Consider the following 23201-nt stretch of genomic DNA (forward strand, 5'->3'; position numbering starts at 1 on the left):
GGTAAAGTAGTATGTTGGAATTAACGGCATGAGGTGTCTTTGTGAAGCAGAAGGACAGTATTTGTTGCAAAGCTTGTCAAACTGCTTATCACTATCTTGTTCCATGATTCTGCTGGGTACTCTGGCTTGAGACCAGGACACCCTGTCCTTAAAAACACCAATGTGTAAGTGCTTTGCTGGGTAGTGGCCAATGATACCAGGCAAGATAAAGTCCATTGAGCTTTTAATATTGCATTGGTATAGATAAAATTTACAGATAACATCTGTTGGATATGCCCAAGAGTATCTTAATTTGCTCATCATATTTGGGAATCTACCCAAGTGTTTTTCTTTCTCTCTGTTATGAATAGATTTACTCTGAACACCATGATATTTATTTATTTATATTCCACCTGTCCTGTAGGGGATCCAGCTGCCTGACAGGATCAGCGCTTTAAAAATTACAAACCTAAATATCTGTAAAAAGATATATTCTCTTTCAGTAGTAATGATGATATTTTTATGCTACAAGACCGTCTAACTTAGGGGGTTTTGGGGTTGTTTTCTGTTTTTCTTCATGATCATGGAGAGTGTAGTTACATAAATGAGAGGAAAAATGAGGTAATACTTTTTCAAAAAGTATTATTATCTAAAAACTGTAAAATTATGTCAGAGACAATTATTCTCCTGTTTTTCCTTTTCTTTTACTCCTATCCCTCATGTGACTTTAGATTTTTATTTTTTTTTGGCTTGACCAACCACTGAGCTGCTCACACGCTTCATGCAAACAATTCAATAAACCAAAATTAGCCAGAACTGATATTTAAATATTTAATGACCTGGATCCAGAGGCACATATAAATTTGTGCTGCATAACCCCCAAAACAATACATTTCATGGTAGGGAGCTTGAGAGATAAATTTTAAATAAACAGGGAGTTCTGTGTAATATCATGGAATGGCCTCAAAAAGGATGTTGTGGCAGATCAAACTGGAAATAAGGATGATACCAGAATTGCAGTAGAAAAAAATAGCCTTTGCACATTTAATTTAAATTTTATAAATTTAAAAGTCAAGATTGCGTTCCCATTAGAAAAGTCCAAAAGACCATTAATTCATGTTTGCCAAGGAGTATTTTTCTTACAATTTCATTAATACTTGTGATATGCCTTAAAGAAAAAAAATAATGTACACAGGCAATTGGGAAGTCCTCTCCAAGTCCTGCTGAATGTCCATCAGCAATGATGCACTTGGTGGGACAGCCTTCCTGCTCCCAGGCTCCCCCAGACTCCTATCGTGGCCTTGGAGAGATCACTCAGCTTTTGCATGGGCAGGAGGAAACATTCTCCATGAGCTGCTACCAATCAAACATAATAAATGAACAGAAATGTGAGTACTTGTTTAGACCATTGCAGTGTAACCACGTTCTGATGTTACAGGGGTCCACCTGAGCTTTCTATCACAAATAAATTAATCAAGAACAGCTCATCCATAAAAAAATGTTATCCCTGCCATGCAGCCAGGGACCATGCTGTCTGCAATATAGTGATCAGTCAAATCAGTTCTGCTGAAAATGAAAACTGCCAGAAGGCAGCTTTATTTCATCTAAATAACTTTTTCATGTCTTCATATAAAATTATAGAGACTATAGGCATGCTACTGGTTTAATTAAGTATATTTAAAGCAGATTTGTAACATCATTTGGACATTGGTCCCTTCTTTATATGTACAAAGTAAATAATTCATCTTTAAATCCAGAGCTGCTGCTCAAACAAAATTAAAATCTGAGGTTCACCAAGTTAAAGCACAGGGTTAAGTAGGACTTGAGAAATTTATAATCCTGGTATTGGAATAGAGATAATTTTCTCTGCATTAAATTATTTGCCCTGCATTTTAGCCATCTACAGTAGAGGCATTTCAATTAATCCTTTTTCCTGGAGTTCCTTTGTAGTTGTGAGGGGGAGAGAGAGAGATGCCTCTAGAATAAGATTCATTTGATTTAGTAGCTGCTCTACCAAGCACAACTTCTGCCCTCTGAAATGGCTCCTTCTAGAGGCAAAGGAGAGACACCCACTAGAGGATGCTTTGGACAAGATGTTTAACAGTAAAACAGCTAAAAGCTTACCCTACTCCCAATTGCCTCAAGATATTTATCTAAAGCATTCAAGAAACATCAGCCAACCTGGTGACCTGGTGTCAAATGTCAGGGTTCCCCACAGCTGCTGGCAGGTGCAGAGGATGTCTATGCAGTGCAGACCCCGACCCCTCAACACTATCAGATATGGCTGTGGTCTGGAAGAAAAACTAGTAGCTCTAGATCTACTGGTTATTGTCTTCTCCATATATTTTTTTGCCCTAAATACTCTCCTAGGAATGCCACAGTGATACAGTGATACAGAGCTTGTTACTGGGTCTTTGTTAATCCCTTTTGGCAATTCCTTTAGTGCATTTTGTACCTTAAGATGGGTAGAAGAAGCAACTGACAGTCAGTAAGCTATGGCAATTTTCAGGGAGTCTGAAGTGATCATTGTCAGTTGGTTTAAATTACAGAAATCTTTGGGCTATTCTGTCAGCATTTGGATTTCTCAGATTATGAGGAAAAAAATCAAGGCTATTTTCTCCTCAACAAAAGAAAAGGAAAATATATTCCTGTAGGTTAGGTTAAGGAAAAAAAGAAAAGAAATAAAACAAAAACAACTTTTTCATTAATATTGTTCATATGAGAAAGACATCAAAATCATAATTAATGATGTTAGAATCTTTTAGATATGGTCTTCATGGCTGTGGAGAAACAGAGATGTACATGGCCTCATACAATTCACGTCAAGGTCTCAGCTTGCTCCAAACACTATCCCATCAATCCTGATTCACAAAGGCAGTCCAACAGAAGGAGTCCTAAAATCATTACTGATTGTTCAGTCTTTCATCTCATGTTACATTCTGTAAGAAATAAGTTCTTGACCCAGAGTAGGGCTATAATGATACTGGCACCATGAGGACATGCTGGGGTGAGTCCTGTGCCTGTAGGGCTGGAATGGGAGGACACAGCTCTTCAGGAAGGACAGCTGGGGGTAGTGAGTGGATGCTGTTGCCTTCACATCAGTGAGCAGCTGGGGGGCCTTGAGCTCCACATGGGAATGGAAGAGGTAATTGAGAGTTTGTGGGTGAGGATTAAAGGAGAGCAGGGACGGGCTCCTTTGTAGGGGAATCTGCTACAGGCTACAGACTGCCCAACCAGGAAGGCTGAATGGAAGAGGACATCTATGTAGGAGTAGTAGGAGTGGCCCCACATTCCCAAGCCCTGGTCCCCATGAGGGACTTTAGTGATATTTGTTGAAGGAACATCAGAGTAGGACATAACCAATGCTTTTCCAAGTGCTAGAGGAGCCTACAAGGAGACGTGCTCTGTTGGACCTTTTTCTCACCAGCATGGAGGGAGGGGCTGGTGGAGAATATGGAGACCAAGGTCAGCCTGGGCTGCAGCACCTGAAGCAGCAGAGGTCCATCCTAAGACACTTAGGAGAGCAGGGAGTTTGCACAGCAAGCTCTCTACCCTGGGCTTTAGGAGAGCAGACTTTTGCCTCTAAAGGGATCTCCTTGGTACCAGTGGATAAAACCCTGAAGGGATGAGGGGTCCAAGAAAACTGGCTGATAGTCAAGGATCACCTCCTGAGAATTCAGGAATGATGCATCCTATCAAAGAAGAAGTTCAGTAAAAATGCCAGCAGGCCTACATATACAAACCATGATCTCCTGCTCAAACTCAAACACCAAAAGGAAGCCTACAGAGGGTCATGTAGCCTGGGAGGAATAGAGAGAGACTGTCCAAGCAGCTAGGGATCAGGTTAAATTAAAACCCTGACAGAATTAAAACAGATCATGGATGACAAAGGCAAAAAAAAAGCTTCTATAGGTGATTAAAGGAAGACTAGGGAAAATACAGGTCCTGTCCAGAAGGAGATGGGAAACTGGGATACAGAAGAGGCTGAAGTATTCAAAATTTTTGCTTCAGTCTCCACTGGCAAATGCTTCAGCCATGCTGCCCAAGTCACAGAAGGTAAAAGCAGGGATTGGGGAAATGAAGAACCTTCCACTATATAAAATCAGATCTGAAATCATCTAAGCAATCTGAAGGCATGCAAGTCCATGAGACCTGATAAGATGCATCCATGAGTTCTGAGGGAAAGGCAGAGAAGATGGCTAAACTACTATCTGTCACCCTGAAAACTCAGCTTCTGAGCTTGCTGACATAGTTTTCTAAAGACTTTCCCAGGACAGAAACTGTAAACATAGATATGTGTCCATTCTTTCTGATACACGTCTTGTGATGGACATCTCTCATGGCCAGTGCAGTGAGAAAGTGTTATCCTGACCATCCAATCCCTGGCCATGGTCAGAAGCCTATAAATCCTGGGAGAAGAAATAAACTTTCTCTTCCTTTCACCACACCTCGAGCTGTGTCCGTGTGATCTATTCATCGCCAGCAGCAACAACTATCCATCAATGTTAGAAGTTGTGGCATTTCAATATTGTAAGAGGGCTTATATGAAACATGGAGAGAAGCAGGAGAGGAGGCTTGGATTGAACATAAGGAAGAAATTGTTCACTGTGAAGGTGATGAGACACTGCACCAGGCTGCCAGGAGAAGTTGTGCATGTCCCATCCCTGGAAGCATTCAAAACCAGTTTGGATGGGGACCAGGGAAACCTGATCCAGTGGGTGGTATCCTGGCCCACAGTAGAGGAATTGGAACTACATGACCTTTAATTTGCCTTCCAATTCGAACCATTCTACGGTAATGAGCCCACCAAATGACAATTATAAAAATTAAAAATAAATGTTTGAAATATTTTTTGATTCTGTCATCTGACTTCATGGTATTCTCTATTATTCTTCCATCAATTTATTTAGCCATAAGCATAAACTATGAACCTGCTCACTGAAGAGCTCTTAATAAACTCAAATGGCCGAAAGATGGAAAGACTGAGATTATCTGACCAGTTCTTTTCTCTGCAGAACACATAATTCTAATTTTAAGTTGTACCATACTGATTTGTTTTTCCTTCACAATTTATTTTTAATCCCAGATCTTTCAGCTTGATCTGTACAGATATAAAACAAGGCAGATGCATGAGCTTCCTCCTTATTATTCCTTAGCATTCTATTTGAATATTTACTAGTAGAGAAAGTAAGAGCCAACAATGAAATTTCAATGCAGGATTTCACAGCACTCCTTTGGAAAGATGATTAATAATGGTTGTTGAAAGTACAGGATATGAATCAGCCTCTATATCCTAATGATTGGCTCTATGAGAAAATGAAAAGATCACCATACCAGGGGGAAAAAAAGTATTTATAAAGTGATTTAAAGCAATCTACTTGCTGATTTACTTAGCTAGGTAATCATTACAGCTATGGTCTAGGGAAAGAAAGATTTCTGGCCTAGTTTAAAAATATGAATTGGTATCTCAGAACACAACTTCTGAACAGACAAAAAAGATTTTGTCTTTGATTTATCGAAGATCAGTAGTGAATCTCTGACTAAACACTGCAAAATATGTATTACTGTGTGTACTGTGATAAAGCAATTTGTTCTTGCTTTTCCTTTGGTAACAAGTCTTACCGGGAAAAATGTAGGGATGAACATATTCAATTAGCTTTCTATAAAATAGTGTCGTTATTTAATTCTCCTACCTTTTTATCCATGGACATTTTCCCAGTCATTTTTAGTTACTGCCTCCTGTGGGCTTTTGTAGCAGACATGCTGACTCCTTAATTAAAATTGCATGCCAGGAAGTAAGTAACTGCCAGCTGAATGCTTGCCTCCTACTGCTGCATTCTGTCAGCTCAGGGATGGTTTTCTTTCTCCTCCCTTCCTATTATTTTTTTTAAGGAAATGTCAGTTTCTGTTTCTAAAAGTAAATTTGGGGGTCTTGAAAATGTACTTAATCTGGTGTTCAAATCTAGAAAATGTTGTAATTTTTTGTGTAGAAGAAAAACACAAACACATTAGAAGGATGAAGTCAGTTTGATAAGTCTGGATAACCCAAAGACCATGCAATTAACACTGGTATATAAACAATGATGGAGAAATCAGAGTGGCTTATGCTGCAGGTTTGTTCCCTTTTGGGACGTATCTGCAGAGCACTCCTGGAATTAAGCAAGAACCTTCCTCAGGCATTTCCCTGTTTTCTTGGAGGTTAATTCATGGAGGAATGTGAAGTCTGGACACCTGCCTGAAGCTTCTCAGGCTTTGGGAAGAGGTGCCGGACAGCAGTTGCTCTTCAAGAGCACACAGGTAGGGCACGCGCATCTCTGCGAAGCCAAGAGGCTCCCACACCATCCATGCTGCTGCTGCCTACGGCCAAAGGGCTGTGGCCAGCACTCTTCTGGAGGCTGATGCTACTGCTTCTCTGTGCTTGTGCACTGAGCTTTGTCCAGAACCTTTTCCTCTGAAGAGTAATCACACTACCTTTGCTCTCAGCCAAGTCAGAGCAGAGAGTTCAAGGCAATTTCTAGGGTTGGTGTCACACTACATTAGGAACGGCGAGAGGCACAACATTACTCTCTTAGCTGCATTGTCCAAGAGAGCAAAGTTTATTATTCTTAATCTTCTTTTATACACATGTTTGAGAAGGTCCAAGAGGTAAAACTCTCATTGGCCATTAAAGAAACTCATCACCATCATTGGTTAATTAGAACACCACCCCTTGACTGTTTCCTAAACAACACCTGCAAAGATTGTTGTCCTTTACCAAGGACTGTTTGGATTCTTCCTTATGCTTTCTCAGGCCAGGGTGAGAAGCCTGTGTGACTTAGGTTCACACAGGCTCTGTTCCCTGCTTGCTTTTTGCATTTAGCATCCACAGGTTGGAATGCTGAAGCCAGAATTATTAGGGCCCACACCAACATTTGTTGATTTTCGTCATTGCTTCTCATGACATCAGCCTCAAGTATTTTCTGGTCTTGCTCCTAGGAGATTATGAACATAAGCCTTCTCCCACAGACAGGGCAATAGAGCTTGGCAAAAGTTCCTCCTATCCTTCTGGTTGTACACTTTGTATATTCCTCATCCTGTAAATATAAACTCAGAGTTCCAAAGCTTTCTGCACATCTGCAGAGAGTTGAAACAGGATGGTTTGTTTGCCCTGATAAATGGAATCCACCTTTATACTGGCTGCCAGAGACCTCCAGGTAACTTCTGCTCTAGAAGCTCCCCAGAATGGAGCTCCTGAGCAGCATCAGCAGTTTCAGGTCACATGCCTGCTCTGCTCCACAACTCCCAGGGAGAAACAAGAGCTTGGCAGCTCTGATAGCTGGCTGCTTTAGCATTTCATATCTTCAGGCTATGTTCTTACTCTTTTTTACAATTGTCTTTGTTTTTTCACTTACAGAGTGAAATTTTGACCCTGGAAAACTCAATAGGGAAGTTCCCCTTGATTTTAGCTAAGCCAGAATGTAAATTTAATATGACAAAACGGGGTAGCAAAACAAAGGTTATGGAGACAAGAAATATCTTTTATTGGAGTAACTGACATACTTGGAAAAAAAACAGGTAAGCCTTTGGGCTTACAAGCTTTATAATCATATTGCACTGGGTTAAATATTCATTTGAAGTTAAAATGTACATGAATATAATCTAAATACAGCAAGGCTTATATTTTAACTAGTACCCAAATTATTCACACTTTTCGGAACTAAATTTAGGCTTCCATTTTTGGGTTGAAACTGATAAAGCACAAAGACCTACCACAACCCAAACACTGAAAAGGAAAATAAATTTTAAAAGCCCTCACAGCACAAATTGAAAACAAGCTAAGATCCTCATGTAGATTGGAGAGAAATGGCTCTCTTGCTCTGGTTTGCATTTTAGTTCTCATTTTTCATGTTTTTTGCAAGCAGGTAGGAGCAAAGATCATGAGTCCAGATGTCTTGCTGCTTTCAAATCTTCTTGAGTTTGAATTAGAGGGAGGAGAAAAAGAGCAGACAAAAACATGGATAAATACAAGATAAATTTTGAAAGAAAACTTTTAAAAACCAATCATGGTTGCTAAGTAACAAAAGCATACTTAACCTTTGCTAATGATTAACAAACCACAAAATTTGCACAAGCCAGGAAACAAGTAGCAAAGGCATTTCTTTTTGGGAGTTTTACAGGTTTTTTTACAGTTTTTGCTCTTCTAAAATTTGCAAGGAGATAAGAGGGAGGAAATTAGAAAATTACTGAGCTAAAGAAGGCTTTGTTCCCCTGTGAAAAACTAGCAAGAGAGGTCTGTGTTCAGATTTTTCACTGAATAATACTCACCCTGAAATGAGATCTGAGCCTGAATGTACCAAGCTACCTTTTGGGCTGGTGCCTGGTTTCCCAAGATTTATGTCACCTACTCATCACTGCAAAGGCATGGGGCATGACCTTCACTTTGACTGTTCAGAGTCAATTATGGTAAGAGTCTTCACAGAATATTTTCCCTGTCATGCTTTGATCTTTTTTCTCTCAGCCTGGGTGATCACAGATACTGCTCAACAAATATTATTTCAGTCCTTGAAAATCTTTTATTGCATCAGCTAAAGTTAAATACAGTCCATCTACATATCTCCAAATTCATTTATAATGCCTTTATCACTGTGTTTTGCTAAATTTCTTGCAAACTTCTCACAGAGCAGTATATGAGGGATCAGATTAATTTCTCTTTAAGGGTTGGGCTGCTAGAGAACTGAAGGTTATACAGTGAGGTACACGAGTCAGGCCATGAAAATGCATACTAGATATCCCTGAGACCACAATTTAGTCCATGGCTGCCAGTGCTATGAGTGCAACTTACTGCCCAAGTAGCCTTTCCCTATAAAATCTTGGGAAAACTGAGACTTTAAGAACATTTCTCTCCTTGTTTACTTAATTAAGCCTAGCTAGATTTGTTTAGATTTATCCTTTATGTAAGGCTCCTCCAAGTCTCTCTTACATATCTGCCTGTTTCATTATGGGAGAAGCAATAACCTGAAGTTATGAAAGCAAGATTTTTTGTCTGTAAGATCCTTGATCTCTGCACATCTCTGCTGTGTGATTCCATTTCTGCATCCAGTGAAAACTTTTACTGTTGTTCTCTTGCTTTATTTTCCTTTCTCCCCTTAATTAGCAGGCAGTACATCCTCACAGGGTACATTATGCCACAAAAAGAGATGGTGTCTGTTCCCATCAAACAGCCTTTGTTTGCAATATCAAAGAGAGGGCAGTAGGACACTGCTTTCTTATCATCCCTGGCTCAGAAATGGATGTCACACACCTGTGTACTGGAAAACAAGATACTGAGTGAAACTGATTGAGTATTTTGGGAATGATGTGCTCTATTCTCCAAAAAATAACAATTCATTGAAACTGAGACATGGAAGAGGAACAGTATTGACCCTTTTTGACAATTTCAGAAATTGTAGTTTCTCAGTTTGAAATTATATTTGGCTTCATAATTTAAGATAATATGACATGTTAAAAATTATCTAATATGTAAAACCATTCAAAGTCAATTGGAACAGTATATCTTGATTGATGCAGACAAACTAACAAATACAATCATTATTGTGCCAAAAACATTCAAAAAGACAAATGTTTACCCTAAGCTTGGAAAAGAAATTATTTTAATTGCATAAAATCATTCTCGGGATGAAAAAGTTTATTTCCCGGAAAATTTGCAAGAAAATCCTGGCAGTACTTTTTCTCGAAAACAAGACAAAGGACAAACAGACTAGGAATAGGAATTTGAGACAGAACACTAATGTCTTTACAATTTAGGACTTCATTGGTTCTAAATTTAAAAGCTTATACTCTGGTAGATGGTGATTTAAATCATCCACACACTAAGATGCTAGAGATGAATTCCCTCATTGATCTTCAGAAAATCCTGAGAAGATCTAGGTTTGGAGGATGTACTGTATATTGGAGACCTAGATGTAAAATGTAGTCTTCATAAATCTGTTCAATAGGGGTAACATTTATTACATTTATTTGTGAACTGTCTACATTAGATGCCTAGGCCTTTACCAATGTTGTTCTCTGTTTCTAATTAAGGGATTAAAAGACTCACGTCCTGTTGATGATTTATCAGGCTTATACTAGAGATGTGTCTCAAAATACTCTGAATTGCTCTGGTTGCATGTTTGTCATGTAGATTATTAAGGCAATATAGGATATCCAGCTTAGAATTAGAAATCTAATGTTTGGTCACCTAAGTAAAACCAGATAATTTATCAAGTGTGTTTGTTATATTTTGAGAATAGATATGACCAAGATGACAGTATCTTTCTCCAGTTGTTATGATGGTTCAAAGCTTCCCTCTCATGTACTTGCTTAACCCATGGTGCTGGTTAAACACAGCTCTGTATACTACTTACTCATCTCTGCAGAAATTATTAGATCTTCTTGTAGCTCTAGATAACATTATTCACAAATGAAAGAGTTCTGTTACAACTTTCAGTGTACTAAAATGCTTCCAATATATGCAAACTGAAATTGCCCCTGGATTATGAATGCTGTCATAATAGCTTTGAAGCCATTTCCTTGCCTCATAATACTGTTCTTTTTGAAAGCAATCCTGCTCTTTTTAAGAGCATTAAACATCAAATTGATTCTAAAGGTCAAGATCTGAAATCAAGAGGAGAGTTATAGCAGATAAACTTTACATAAATATTTTTGGAATTCAAAAACTTCAGAGCAAAAAGGAACCATCTAAATACACTCTCCTTAATAATATTCACAGTTAAGAGAAGAAAACAGGAAAGAGGAGGAAAGAAATGGGCACGTCCTGATTGGGTTAATAAGACAGGCAGCATGCACAGGGCTGCTGAAATTTGGTAAGAGTCTGCTACAAAAAATAAAACATTTTTAATGGGTTTTCCTTTTACTGGGAAACATTATGTGAAACTAGCCAATGCACTGGAAAATGAATGCACTGATGGACCTGAGGAAGCAGGATCTATCAGATACTGAATAATCCAGACATGATTCCTTGCATGTTTGCAAACTACAAGGAGACAACTGAACAGAAATTCAAGCATCTGAAATTTCATGTAAAATAAGTCAGCAGGCCAAAAGACTTTCTGCAGAAATTTTCTGTTGAAAATTATCAGTGCCATGGATGAGATTAATCCTATAAACTTCTAAATAAACCATGGCTCTTCGTAGAGGTTGATTTTCAGGATGTTAACCAACAGGAACTGTATAGGAATGCTCACTGGTCTATATTTTAACACAGATCTTTTTTAAAAGCCCCCATATCTAAACTGTATTTATATATATATATATTATAATATATATAAATATAAATATAAATATTTATTTATATATCTAAACTCCTCCTATTTCTGACAGATATACACCAACTAAACAGAGATGATGGGAGGCATGACGCTGGAAGCCTACTTGAATTGCGCTCTGAATTGCTCTCTTTCCTTGGCACTGTCAACAGTTTTGATATTTTATATCTTTTATACTAGAAGCCTTATATTTGTTCTAGAGTTTAGGGTTTTTTTGTGTGCTTGCACATAGTAAGATGAAGAAAAAAGATGGGGGAGAGTCAGACTCATTAGTCTACTTGGCCCCCTCCATACCTACATTTCCAAGTGTGAATTTCCCCTTTTCTGCCTGCCTCCTACACATGCACACTGACACACACATTTTGCTGCTGATCATTTCTAAACTCATAGAAACTATCTTAATTTAATTTACATTTTCAAGGGGCAGTTACTCATATTATTGAAAGACTCTCATTCTTTCAAACAAGCTACTTCTTTACCCGTGCAGCATCTTCACAGGAAGGGAAATTCCCTCCTCTAGTACAATTCAAAGTCCAGTTCTGCAGTTAAACTCAGAATTTACATTGTCTTATGTGACACTCCTCAGGTGAAACTCATTCATTTTCTTATGAAAAGCTAATTTTTAACTATTCTGTTTGAAATTTGGCATCAACTACCTATGTTCCTCATAAAAAAAAAATAATTTGTTTTCAAGAACTGTTGCCAAAACCCCAAGCATTTTGCAAAAGCAAGCAAAGTCTCTTAGAAAGCAGTAGAGAAGCGAAGAATATCACCTGTGAGCCAAGACACTGGGTCAGAGTGGATTTCTGATGTATACTGGGAAATACACATTCACAGAACATGGGAAAGACACCGATGTGTACAGTAATGTACACTGGGAAGTACATGCTCACACTGGGAAATACAGTTCACTCTGTCTTTTATCTACCTGATAAAGACAGAGTGACACTTGCAGGCCTGAGAGAAAATAAACAACATTTTATTTACAGATATTTAACTCTTTTATCACAAAATAATTAATCAGCCTCTTTGCTACATGCAGTACTCAGAACGAGTTCTCTTTTCTACATGAAGATTCACATGTGTGTCTGTACAAAGGAAAATTCCCCCAAGATCAGATGTCTCCTCCAAAATCATGCCTCACTGCCAAAGCATCATGGCTACTGGACAGCTCAAACAGAGGCTGATGAGGGGTAGATAGGCTGATTTAACCATTTGTCTATCAGAACAGAAAATGAATTCTCAGTTCTATCACCATTAGCAATTCAAAGAGAGTGTGAGAGGTGTATGTAGTTGTTGTTTTTTTTAAAAAAAAATATATCTATTCCTTCCCAGATGCAGAATCCAGCTGTTTGAAACTAGGGCCAAAAAAGCCCAGAGTGCACTGCATATAATCCAAATGGCCTGACACTCCTCATCTCTACTGAAAGACTGGGTATGAAAAAATGTTTGACGTTCTATTTGATTCTTTAGCTATTAATTATTTCAGTAACTATAACACCTCAAGAGAATCTGACAAAGCACTAGCAAAACCACAGAGGTTAAGTATGAGATAAAAACCCCACACCTCTGCAGAACAGTGTTTAAATAGGCCATAAGTCACAATCCAGTACTTGAGATCAAATGATCTGAAGTGAGCTGCTACTGAATCTAAAATTCACCGTACATTGCTGTTTTGGCTCTGAAAGTTCTCTTGCCTTTGGCTCCTGACCCTTATCTCATGGAGTGCTTGTATTGGGTGCCTCTGCTAAGGGACTCTGAGGCAGCCACCTGCAGCCAGGAAAGGTCTGCTGCCTTCCCAGAGCCAAGCTCCAGGAGGGTGCCTCAACTCATCAGGAGCACAAATTACTATCCACTGTTACTCTTTCAAGTAGGCATGACTCCAACAGGAAAAGGTCTCCTTTTTAACATGAATGCATAAAAAATTAGTTCCTTCACAGACTAAAAAGCTACTTACTGTGGGATTTAAGTTTGTTGTTTATTTCTGTAATTGCCATATCATTAATTGCTATCAAATCCTCTGTCATATCTGTGGATGCTTGGTGAGTACCCTTAATATTTATGCATATACACATATTCTTTCATCTTGGAAGGAGGGTTGTTGACAGTCTTACATTGAACAACATTTTCTTTCATAGAAAAAATTTCTTACATAGATTAAATGCAGCTAGAAATGGGTTTAGAAAGAAAAACCTTTGCACTGCTGGTATTTTCAGAAACTGGATATAGATCAAATTCCTGGCAAATAATTACAAGCAACACATTCATGTTTCATTTATTTTCAGTAATTGCAGTATATGATCTCCAGAGTTCACTAAGGCTGACATCTATTTTTTCATGTTGGTGAGACCTTTGCTTCACATCAACATGTAGGACAACTGACATTTAGCACTGACCAGCTTTCTACAAATCTCCCCTTCTTACTCAGACTAGCTCAGTGTGTTCCTGTTATCTTGTCACTTTTCTATTGAAAACTTTTTTCCTCATTTATACCAAAAATCCCTCAAGTAAATAGGCTTTATTATTTTTATGGGAGAGCAGAATATTATTCTAAATCTTCAGTGAGTATTTAGGAGTTACTGCCCAAAATACTGTTGCAAAGTTGCATGTTTGAATTCTATAGCATGTTGTTTTTTTGTCATGGATGGAGTGAAAGATTCAAGCTATATCTCCATGCTATGAATGGTGTGACTGAAGCAGGATAGAGACATACACCAGCCCAAATATATCTATATATGTGGGATATCACAAGAAAAAAAGTCAGAGAAGTAGAAAGTGAAGCCTTTAGCTTAGGCAAGAAATCAGAGCAGCTGCCCAGAGTTTGGCTATATTGGAGCTGGTAGTTCAGAGGTGTATAACACATCTCCAGTTGTACACACGTAGCCAAAAAGTAAGGCTGAGTATATTGTCTTTTTGACAGGAAATCATGTCACATTTCAAGTAAATTTTACCTCAAAAAGCTTTTTGGAAGCATTTTAGTTATTTCTATTAATTCATCCCTGATTAACCCAAGAAGAGATGGGATTTATTTCTACATTGTGACTTCAGTGAACTGATCTTTGCTTCCCTGGCTATGTCTTTCTTGTCCTGTAAAGTGGAATAATAAGAACTATATAAAGCATTCCAAAACCTAAGAGGGAAGGAAGTATAGAAAGCAAAATACTGTTATTACTTCACCTTATCTGCACTATATCTCTTCCTCCAAACAGCATTTTTCTCTAAACAAAAGAAATTCGTCGGAAGTTCAACATCATCCTTGGCCCATCATGTTTCTATGGTTACAGAGCCAGTGTTTTTCATCCGTAGAAACTAGCAAGAATTTTCCATTGTACAAGACTCTTGTGCCCTATCTCTCTGACCCTCCCTTACCAAGGACAGGTTATTCTCATTTTGCCAGCCTTGTCAAGCCCTGCACTGAAAGCATCTCCCAACCAGACTGTAGGACAAAGCTTCTGAATACACAGTAGGCATTATTCGCAATAACCCCAAGAAATGTCATCACTAAAAAACAGAAATGTAGGAAGGGTTGTTAAATTTTATCCCTGAAGGCTTATCCAGTCTATTTTTTCACAGATCAGACGGGCCTTGGCATGGTGGAAGGGACATGATCCTCTTCCATCCAACACCATGTGCCTTGGCCACTCTCTCAAGCCTGTTGCATGACTCATGTTCCACACAAGCCACCAGGTTTCACCTCAGATCCAGTCAATCTTGGGTATTTTCTCATGGCATTTGATTTTGTATATCAAGTGCAATACAGTGCATACACAAGCAAATATATATATATATATCTATATAGGCACAGGCTGTCACAGTAGATAAGTAATTCATGTAAATATACAAACACACACGCACCTCTACTGCACAAACTACCGTGAGGCAGTAGAGATCCCTTTTCTCACCCCAACCTTTCTATAGTAATAACAAGTGCTTATAGATTAAACTTAAACTTCCCTTAAGCAGAAGTTTACAATTCCCTAAAATTCCATTAAATCCTCTTTTTCTCTGCTCTATGCACCTACGAAGAAAAAAACCCCTCCCTTCTCAGAAAAGGAGCAAAGCACACCCCTTCTCAGAATAACATCAGAATATGGCTGATTCTGAGTCAGCTTCCTCTTTATTCCCCTGTCCTGACCAGTGTATTCCTCATTGGCATTCCTCTCCTTCAGTCACGTGTGGGATTTTATCTGTTACTGTGAAATTAGTGAAAATTACCACATGAAACTTCAAAGTTAGTTTGGTGCAGTGATCTTCCATGACTTCTTGTAAAAAAAACCTTTATCAGAATATTGTTTCCCTAATCATTCCCAGTCTTCTTCCTTATTTTTTTCTGTACTCTTTCTAACTCCACAGGGAATGACCAGGGCCTGAGGAACCTGCAAGAGTACCTGAAAGAAAAAGCCTAGGAAAAAGTATATAGAAGAATATACTGCCAAACTTCATTAGAGAGAATGGAAATTTTCTATAGTTCATTAAAGGCAGCTTCCCAATGTCTAATAACTCTCACTGTGCTTTTCTACCATGGACCAGCACACACTCATCTTAAACCCTTTTCAAACATTCACAATATTCCAGAGCAAGGAGTTCTGGTCTAATTAGGTATGGCATGAAGTACCCCACTCTTTTGTTTGACCTTTTTTTATTTGTGTGATAACTCTATCACACCATTTCTGAGTGTGTGGTTTTTGGACTATGTGTTCAGTGCTCCCATATGTGAATTCACAGTGAAGAAAAGAGGAGTATTAAATCATAACCAGCATGCTGCTCCAAATGATTTGTACAAAGGTTCAACTGAGCAGAGGCTGGCACAGCCAAGTAGAGCAACTAAAATTCACAGGAGAAGAAAGTGTTATTCACTTTTTTTTCCTTCCAGGCTACAGAGTTTAGGAACAGGATAAATATTTGACTGTGAAAGAAGGTTTACCAGGGTGACATACGCCAGAAAGGGGGTACAAGCTTCATAGCAGGGGTTCCTTGGAGAGGAACCTGTCATGGCCTGTCTCTCAAAAGCTGCTGATTCAGCACAATAACTAAACCCAAATCTTCCACTCTAGGTCTGGTTATGGTTAAGTTTTGTTATTGTGCCTCATCCAAATCTTAACTGCAGTTTTAATTAAAAAAAAAATCTTTGACAATTAAGTGGTTGCCAATTCCTCCTTAATTATTACATTCACCAAACACTAGAGCTAACTTGCCAGCATTTTGAATTTTCTAAGTGGGAAGAAGTACAGAAAATAGATCTGATGTCAATTACAGTGTATTGCAATTAAGATTATTGGCAGATGAAGACCCTCGGGGATCTAGAGTCCCACATAGCAGTAAGCTTGTTAATCAGATGGTCTAACCTTGCACTAAAAAAGAGAATGTATCATGTTATGCAATAGAAATTAATCATTTAAAAACAAAGAAAAAAATGGATAGAGAAATACGCATTCAAAATCCTCTCATTTTTCTTGTCTTTGAAGCAACAATCACTCATCTGATCACAGGCTTCTTGACTACATCCAGAGCAGAGAGCCAGGCACACACCAACTTTGTCCCAGCTCTGTGACAGAGAGAAACCCCAGGGTGCTCCTGCCTGAAAAACAGGCTCAGGCTTCCCTATTGGATGCTTTTCAGGCTCCTCAGTTTATTGGAGAGGGTTTGCTGGGCTGCCCTGTGGGGCTGCTGATGGGATGATGCAAGATGTCAAGAGACACCACAGCACATTCCTAGTAGAAAACAGATGCTGCTTCTTCCTCCTGTCATAAAACCACAGCAAAAGCAGCTAGCTGATCTAATATGTAGATTATCATAACAAAAGATATATCTAAGGAATGTTCCTGAAGACGATATCAGAAAGTAGGGAGGCTTCCTGGATTGCTACCCTCTGTGGCAAATCATTTCAGAAATTAGGGATGACAGAGAATGAGAGAGAGAAAAACCCTGCCCTATGATATCAGAGATAAGAACTGTCATTTAAAGACAATGCCAATCTTTCCACCAGCCAGACCTGGTGGAACAGCACTTGTGTCATCTTAGAAGCATGAAAACAAGATTTCTTCTGTTTGCATTTCTTCCCACCACATCTCTCAAACAATATTGAGGCTGAGAGGAAAGGAAGTCATTGTAGTTTTACCAGCTGGTAATAAAAGATTCAGACCAGCAGATACCATGAGGTTAGACTAGATAAGCCAGTCCTGGAAACAGGATTTCTGTCCTTAACTCTGTAACCACCACCAAAGCTTTGTCATGGTTATGCTGCCTTTGCATTTCTTATTCTGAAAGGGGTGAACAAAAGAGAGTGGTACCCATCTTCCTATTAGCACTGCCTAAGAGGCCATATAGGTCAGAAATTCTCATAGGACAACCACATTCTCCCTTCTCTTTAGCATGGAGCTCTATAAAGCTGTGCTGTAATACCCTCTTATTCACTATAGTCTCCTTTAAAGCTGAATAATCCATTTCTTTCAGTATTCAGAGTCCCATCTGCTTACTCAGGGGACAGGAGAAAACTGACATCCTTCAGATACCAATAAACCACCAGCATATTTCAGAGAACATCCATGAGGTTTTATTGTGACTTCTGAATTATACTATGTTATAGTTCCCAATAGTAAAATTCTGCCTTCAATTTTTTTCTGCTGACAACATTGTGTGACAGGGACCATACAAGCAAATAGCTTTTATGGTCAGCCTGATAGACCATATAGATAAAATAGTAGAGATGTAAGTTCACTTTGCCTTGTGCATTCACCACTGGATTCAACTAGCAGAAGATGTATTTTTAGTGAGACATGAAGTGAAAACAATAGACCTTGAGATCCAGAACTAAGATGCACTGCACACAGAAAGTGCAGTTTTGGTGCATGGAAATTGCTTCAATGGTTATTTAAAAGAGTAGGGAGCTTAGCACCCTCAGAACAGAAAGAATGAGAAAACTTGGTAATTATTCCTAATAGAATTCAAGGATGACAGCTGCTTTTGCATACCTGCATTGCCTCTTCCATTGGGGAGGTGGCATCTGTATCCCAGTGGCTGGCCCAGGGCCACATGCTTACAGGGTAACTGGGAGGCAGGGTGTCTCAGCTGCAGCTGGCACTTACACTGTACTTTCATATCCTGCTGAAAAACCCAGCTCACCAGTGCAGGGGGACACCCCTCCTCATCCCAAGTGCAGTGGTGGGATGCTGTCCAGTGTCAGTGCAAAATGGGAGAGCAGGCTCCAAGCTCATGCAGCTGCAGTCAACATCTACTACTTTGAAAGAATTTTTAATTTTCAAGGACTTGTTTTAGGTTTATACAGCTAATTAATGTTGTCCCCAAACTATCAAGTAACATACACTTTAAGTTATTTTTTACTGAAACTTATGACACTACTCTGCCTTGGGAACTGATGTGACTGCCAGACTTATGCTGGTGATCTCCTAAAATAATACAGTGTAGAAGTGACAGGTTCACTTAAATAGTATTAGAATTAACTAGAACAGAAATGGTTGCTAATTGGTTGGAATAATACACTGTATAAGTGTGGTTATTTAAGCAAACTTAGCTTTGTAAATAAAGCATATACAATCACCTGAAAGCAAATGGAAGTTTTCCCAGTAATCATTAAATTATACTTTCAGAGGGACAAGACACATTCCATTTCAGAAAATCACTGTGGTAAGAAAGAAGCAATGATGCAGCCCACAAAGGTATTGTAGTGGATTTTCCATTATTTGATATCATTATATTAGAACTGTTATTCAAAAAGAGACTGTAGCTTAAAGAGAAAATAACTAATTAAGTGCCAAAATTACTTGCTGAATTTTTAAATTTTTATATGCTCTAGTAAGCCAAGTGGTTAAATTACTTGATCACCATGTCTCTCTTCAATTGAGAATCTTTAATTTACCAAGCAAGCTTAGTGATATTAGTGATATACATAGACTACAGACAAAATGGTTGCAAATTACCAAGACAATTATTTCACTAATAATCAATTCTACTTTGAAAGTACGTTGATATTGCAGTTCAGATCTCATCTTTCCATAAAATAATAATATCATAACTTAAGAAATAGAAAACAATTTATTTTGGTGAAGGCGAAGTGGATAAAATAATGCAGACAACAGAAAATTAAGGAATGGTAATATTTATAGATTTTATTCATTTTAGTTCTGATCAAAACGTTTTAGGTCCTAAATTGCATAATGCTCTCAGTTATTTTTCATATAACTTCTATTGTGCACAGGACATGAATAAAAACCTGCCAATAAACTTTAAACCACAAGCATCAAAGGGATACTGTAGTTGAAAATTTGCTCCATAAATATTCATAAATCTTTTTATTAATGCAGATGTCAGGGAATGACCAGGGTAGGGCTCTTACAGAACCAACTAAGACTTAGACTAACTAATTAGGTTAACCAACTAATTTACAGCCTTATTTAGAGAGCTGCATTATTCTCTGGAGTTCTCTGCTTATTTTCTCTTGGTGAGACAAATAGACTACTTCTAATTTAAATCACCAAGCTGAGTTTTGTAGTGTTATCATGTTGAGAAAATGAATAAAATGCCTTCTGAAAGAGAATTGAGAAAGAAGTGGTGAGAGGAAGATTAAAGAAGTTTTGAGGTAAGCGAGGAAAGAAATCTTCTGCAGTTTTTTAGACAAGCAGTTTTGTACTTAACTTCAAAGAGGGGAAAAAAGTAAATCTTGAAGACCATAGATATGTTTGAATGGACTATAGAAGGTTTGATTGCAAAAGACCTTTAAAAGGTGTGTTTGTATATCTATCTATCTATCTATCTATCTATCTATCTATCTATCTATCTATCTATTTATCTATCTATCTATCTATTTATCTATCTATCTAGATATCTACATCTATCTATATGTAATTGTTTATCTAACAATCTAACAAAATCTCAGAAATGTGTGTTGAATGCAGAAAGCATGTCCAAAGTTAACACTGAATATAGAATATTATTATTCAGTACCAGAATATGCTTCTGATATTGAATACAGCTTTCAACTTCAGCCCTTTTCTTCCAAATTCTATCAAAAGAGAGGAAATATTGTGCAATTTACATAAAATAGCTATCCCAGACTACCCAGGTTTGGAAAAGTTTTGAAAATAAATTATGAATAAATATTTATGCTTACTTTTAAAAAACATTTTGAACTTTGTTTTATATTTTTCTGAAAATGACAGTAAGAAATGGCATGATAGTGGAAATTTATTTAAATGGTTTAAGTAACTGAATAGAATTCATAATGAATTCTACATTTTTCTGAAATTGTATGATAAATATCCTCTTGAAAATGATGTTAGGAAAGTAGGGACCTATGAGATCAAAACTGGGAGCTAGTTATTACACTGAAAGTAGCTCAAAGTCAAAGCCATCTTTTGGCTGTAATGGATATTAATTGATGACTTCAACACAGTCAGGAACCAGCCACCCAATCCCAGTCACTGGCTGACCTCCTTTGGTCACCCTAAAAAAGTCCAAAGCATGTACCTGTTTACATGTTCTTCTCTAAAACAGGATGGACATTGTCCTCTCAAGGATCTGGGGGGGTCCAGACAGTGGGCAGCATAAAAGCACAAATAGCAGCATATGTACCTTGCTATTACATCTTTCAGTTTCTCAGAAACTGGGTTTTTTCCTTTGCCACCAGCTATCACCCCTGAAAGGTCCTTCATCTAGGAGTTCTTCCCCCTCTTCAATCCCCCAAGATACATCTGTCTAACTGGGAGCTTGTACCTCCTTCTGATGGATGAGAGAGAGAGAGAGAAGATTGGCCACACTCATTATGCAGTGCCTTTTTGCTAGTCCTTGCTGGCCCACTTAGACCAGATGTGCCATCAGAAAGTACCTCTCCTCATCCTTAAGCCTTCTTTGAGAGAAGATGACAATCTCTTCTCCCTGGCTGGAGAGACAGAAACCAGGTAAGGGGCAGATTGTGGGACTGGCAGCCTCCCCTGTGCTTTTTCTGCAATAACTGCAGCCCCCAAATAGCTCATGAGATTTGTGCTGAGAGCTTTTGCTGCCCCAGGACTTGACCAAAACTTTTCATAGGGCTGCCGGGGTTTTCAGCCACGACTCACAGTCACAGTGGTAGAAAGCCAGTTTTTGTGCTAAATGCAGCATGGAGGCAGCTCCTAGTGCTGCTGTTGAACTTCTTTCTTCTGTGGAGTGTACTCCATCCACACCCCTATCTCAATGGGATGCAGAGAAAATTAAATGCCTCTCAAACTAATGCTTTCCATCCCTCTTTCTCCATGCTCATGCTTTCTTCTTCACTCATGCTTTTCAGATCCATGTAAAGTGGATAGTCACAGTTTATAGACTACAATATGTTTTTTTCTTCTCCCCCCTGCCCTCCCCCTGAAAAATGCAATTACCCCTTAATCGGTCTGTCTTATTTATATAGCTGTATATTATACAGCTTTACAGTTTTATGCATAGTTGAATTTGTTGGCCTGCCATTAAAGTGTTACACAATTCTGTTACCTCAAATATAAATCTAAAAGAATTTATTTGAGTAGTTATGCTGTATTTAGTACATGTCCTAGAAATAGTTTGTTTATATTTGAGCTATAATGAATGCACATAGCCAACAATACCTTGAAAAAGGGATGAACATGTACTTAAGTAATAGTATTTTTTAAGATAGTTATTAATAAATTAAACAGTCTGATTATAATAAATACCTTAGGGATACCCCAATGATAGTTACTAATAATCATTGCACAATTAAAAGTTTTTGTTGTTTGTACATATACTTATATATTCATCAGTGACCACTGGGTTTAAATGACTTCACTTGTTAATTGCATGTTCACCCTTCATGCAACCTTGTCTTCCTTATCATTTACTTATGCAATATATACTTTGTATCATTTATGAAAAATTTCCACAACACCTTACAGCTACTTCTCTGCACTTTTCAAATATTTTTTTCATTTCATTCCCTCTAGATCAGACATTGACAGACCTAATCCAGAAAAAAGAAGTCAAGCTGAATATAATTAATTGACCCCGAAAAGGGCAGCAAAATCCCTTTCACATAAAAATTATTTCCTTCTGGCTCCTGTTTGAGTCTTGCTATTTCAGAAAATCACTCACAAATCCAGAAAGGGAAGACACAGAGGGGAGGAATACAGAAAATGGAGAGTTTTGCAAAAGGCTCACCCACTGGCACAACTTGTGGGTGTAGCTCCTGGAGGAAAGCAGTCTTGATGCCTGGAAGGGCTGGTGCGAACTGCTGCTGCTGGGAGGCAATCATCAAGCATTCACACAAGCCACATCAGCTTAAGACACTCTCACCACCAGTGGAGAAGCAGGGCTTAATTTAATCCCTTATCTACCCTCAGTAATACAACTGGAAATGCTGCTTATCTTCATGTTTTCCCTCTGACTTTAGCAGTTAGCAGTTTATTTTAGTTTAGCACTAGGATTTATGTTTGGCCTTCAGCTTGTATCATCTCTTTTCCACAAATCCATATTTTCTTTGCTTTTTCTCTCTCTTTTTATTCCTTTTTTATTTTTTTTTTATTTTTTTTAAGCTTTTAACTTCAAATCTTAGTAGTTAAACAGAAACCATACTTAGCAATTCCTCCTTGGGTTCTTTCAAGGAGGACTTGCAAAGCCCTGTGCTTGGCAGCAAGTTCTTATGCCACCCCAACAAGTCCCTCCTGAGCAGCACTGCTTACTGGTGTCAGCACTGTCCTTTTATGAATCAGAGACATGTGAAAAGATGCAGAGTTTAGTGCTAGGACTTATATGAATATTCAGTTTAAATATATGTCTGAAGCCTTCATCTCTATAATTAGAAAAGGCTTCCAAATATCATAATAAAAAATAAAGGTATGTGTATGGTTTTCTCTGAGTTGTTTGGCAATCTCTCTTCAAGTACTATCAGATCTTTCTTACACTTGGCGATGTTGCTGC

The sequence above is a fragment of the Cyanistes caeruleus genome, chromosome 4 (genome assembly GCF_971803275.1).
Source record: "Cyanistes caeruleus chromosome 4, bCyaCae1.hap1.1, whole genome shotgun sequence".
Taxonomy (NCBI): domain Eukaryota; kingdom Metazoa; phylum Chordata; class Aves; order Passeriformes; family Paridae; genus Cyanistes; species Cyanistes caeruleus.